The 3,879-nt window shown below is 38.7% G+C and overlaps 1 non-coding gene across 1 annotated transcript; it reads right to left on the reverse strand.

The window, feature by feature from the left end:
- Nucleotides 1–2,049: 2,049 nt before the first annotated feature.
- Nucleotides 2,050–2,156, reverse strand: LOC127124026 (small nucleolar RNA R71). The gene has a single exon (XR_007803670.1). It is a non-coding gene; the product is annotated as a small nucleolar RNA R71 (small nucleolar RNA).
- Nucleotides 2,157–3,879: the final 1,723 nt, after the last annotated feature.

Genomic DNA, 3,879 nt, shown 5'->3' on the forward strand with positions numbered 1-3,879 from the left:
GTTGTTTTCAGGTATTTAGCAGTTTTCAGGACCTTTGTAGAAGAAACGAAGCAAAAAGACCAAAAATTAGGGTTTTCGGCAAATATTGTACTCGTGGCGTTCTGCATAGTGGCTGCTATATGAGAAGCCTTGACACATCATCCCTCAACTTGGGGGAAACTGCCACGATTCCATGAACTTCCCCATTTACTCACATGGCGGGCGCCACCTTTGAATTCCACATTCCCACTAAAGAGTAGTTGAAGGGCATCCTGGTCTTTGCATGTTGTTGAGTTCATCTATAAATAGGTCGTTCTAGTTCACTTCCAAATCATCCAACTTAGTTTATAACACTAAGACTATAATATCATCTGTAAAAACGGTAATCCGTCACATCGAGGGGTTATCGCGCCTTAGTGTAATTAAGTTGGAGCACTTTGATTTTGCTGTCATCTTTATTGTCAAAGTCAAAGGTTCATTTACTTCCTCTTACTGGATTTAAAGCCTCCATTTGGAGCAGGTTCTAATTTAATCGCCTTTTTATTTTACTTGCCATGCCTTACTTTATTTAATTCCTTGTCATGCTTTACTTTATTTACTTTCCTGCCATTGTCTTTATTTTATTTTATTTCTTTCCATTGTCTTTACTTTATTTAATTTTCTCGCCATTATCTGTATTGCTCGTTTTAATTGTTTTACACGCTTTACTTGTTCTTCACGCCTTACATTCTAAACTTCTTTTCATCATGTTCAATATCGTTGTATTTGTTTGTATTACCATGTCTGGCTAAATCTTTCAAAGGTTAGAATGTAAGGATCGCGGTTAAAGAGATGTTTCACATATTACATCTGTAGAAATGCTTTAGGGGCTATTTTGATTTTTAATTCGAGTTTTCTGAAGCAAACTTGGTTAATTTTAACTACTCAAGGAGTGCGAAAGCACCCTGGCTTAGTTAACTAGGAATTTTTATCACTTTAAGGAAAAATAATTTTTGAAACTGTTTTCGGACGCGTTGATAGATTTTAAATCAGGAAACTCCTTGGTTAGACTTTCCGAATCAAAATCACTTTTCAACTAAGCTTACTAGTCTTATTTCTTAAAAATAGGTTTACTACTTTAGCGTTTTGCGCACCTTTTATAAGTGACAACAAAAGGCCTTAATTTAACGGTAAACTCGGTTCTGAATATGCGAAAGCGACAGTTCCTGTTAAATGGATTATTTTCAAGAGTAGAAAATATTGCCCCATAAGTAGTTCTATTTAGACAATCGAAGCATCATTTAACTGACGTGAAATACATTCAAGCCTGTCTTTATCTGCACTGTATTTATAATTTTCTTTATTTACTGTTATTTTGCGACATCAATATCTCATTTGTACCGCCTTAGATAATCATCGTAACAATAGTAATCGATAGATTGACGATTTGGTCTCTGTGGGATTGATAATCTTTTATATTACTCTGACGCGATTCGTGCACTTGCGAATATAGCGATTAAGTTTTTGGCGTCGTTGTTGGGGACTAACTTCGTCAAATTTCGTACCTTGTTGTTACACCGTCTAGACTAAGGCATTATTAGCCGGTTAATGCGAAGAACCCGTAGTACCGGAAATTTAGTAGATCCTTTAGCGGAACCCGAACGTTACACTCGTACACGCCTCTTACTCATCCGAATTAAGAAAGCTATGGCCGAGAATTGTGACCGGAGACCTCTTAAGGAATTTGCCCAACCCTCTGACGAGGAACCTAGTTCTAGTATAGTAAACCCCCTCATTCCTGCCAACAATTTCGAACTAAAACCATCTTTACTTTAATTAGTGCAATAAAACCAATTCGCGGGTCTCGCTATTGAGAACCCAAATCAACATTTAAAAGTCTTTATCCAACTGGCCGACACCTTTAAGTCCAACGGTGCTTCACCTGATGCAATTCGTTTAAGATTATTTCCTTTCTCCCTCAGAGATAGATCACGTTTGTGGGTAGATTCACTTCCAGCTAACTCAATAACTACCTGGGAAGACATTAGGAGAGTATTCCTTGCTAGATATTTTCCCCCTAATAAGATTGGTGTTCTTCAAAACCAAATAACTAGATTTACTCAAAACCCAGGAGAATCACTTTTTGAAGCTTGGTAGAGATACAAGGAGATGTTAAGAGTCTGTCCACACCATGGCCTAGAACACTGGATGATCATTCATACCTTCTACAATGGACTCCATTATAACACAAAGTTGAGCATCGACGCTGCCGCTGATGGTGCGTTGATGAACAAACCTTACCCTGAAGCTTGTGACCTAATTGAGGATATGGCCCAAAACCATTACCAATGGGGAACTGAACGAGCATCAGTAGGGAAAAAGGAGACCCAAGGTGGAATACATGAGATAAGTTCTATGGATATGATGCAAGCGAAAATGGACGCTTTAGCCCTTAAGGTCGAACATATTTCTACAAACTCTAACACCGCAGCGGTAGTCCATACAGAGTGTGAACTTTGTGGATCTAATGGACACGAATCGACGAAATGTAACCATTTGAACGACCTGAACAGCGACCAAGTGAATTACGCCCAAGGAAACCCATTTTCAAACACTTACAACCCTGGATGGAAGAATCACCCAAATTTTTCCTATAAAAATCAAAACCCTATCCAAAATTTTGCACCTCAAAGACCACAAGGTTTTCAAGACCAAAAACCAAATCAACCTATGCAAGTTGTGCCCCAAAAGCCTAACCTTGAGAAGATCATAGAGAACTTTATATCAGGCCAGACTCAGCAAAATAAAGAATTCCTAAACCAGAACATTCACGTAAACGAATTGATAACGCAAATAGGGACTAAGATTGATCCGATAATTACTCATAATAAGATGCTTGAAACCCAGATCTCATAGGTAGCACAAAACCAAGCTCTGCAAACTACACCTGGAGGACAATTCCCTGGACAACCTCAACTCAACCCTCGAGGGCAAGCTAGCGCTATCACATTACGAAGTGGGACCGCTTACGAAGGGCCTTATAACCCAGCAATGAGCGAGTCCAAATCTTCTAAATAAAATATACCAACCAACCAAGGAGGGGAACCAGTGGAACCCGAAAAACAAACCGACCAAGAAGGAGAAGCCAAGGATAAAACTTACAAACCACCACCCCCGTACAAACCACCAATCCCATATCCGCAAAGACTTAAACAAACCAAAATCGATAACCAATACCAAAAGTTTATAAAAGTAATAGAGAAGCTTCATGTAGAGATTCCTTACACTGAAGCCATCACCCAAATTCCATCTTATGCCAAATTTCTCAAAGACATCTTAACCAACAAGCGTAGGCTTGACGATCCCAAACCCTTGGAATGCAACTTTATTTCCAAGAATAAACTTGCTAAGAAGGAGAAAGACCCTGGGAGTTTTTCTATACCTTGCATTCTAGGGAGTCATGAGATCGAAAAAGCTTTCCTAGACTTAGGCGCTAGTGTGAGTTTAATGCCCTTAGCTGTGTGTAAAAGGTTAAACTTAGGAGAATTATAACCAACTAAGATGTCCCTCTAATTAGCCGATAGATCTGTTAAGTATCCTGTAGGCATATTAGAAGACGTCCCCGTTAAGATCGGTCAACTTTATATCCCGACAGACTTTGTGGTCATGGATATCAAGGAAGACGACAATATCCCTATCCTTTTAGGTAGACTATTTTTATCAACAGACGGAGCTATAATAGACGTTAAAAGAGGAAAATTAACTTTCGAAGTAGGAGATGAAAAGATAGAGTTTATTCTTTCAAAGTTCCTGATGGCACCAATTATAGGAGACACATGTTACGCGATTGATATCATAGATGAATGCATAAGGGAATTTAATCAAGAAGAACCTATGATCGAACCATTTTCAAACCCGAAT

This window comes from Lathyrus oleraceus, chromosome 2 (assembly GCF_024323335.1).
Source record: "Lathyrus oleraceus cultivar Zhongwan6 chromosome 2, CAAS_Psat_ZW6_1.0, whole genome shotgun sequence".
Lineage (NCBI taxonomy): Eukaryota > Viridiplantae > Streptophyta > Magnoliopsida > Fabales > Fabaceae > Lathyrus > Lathyrus oleraceus.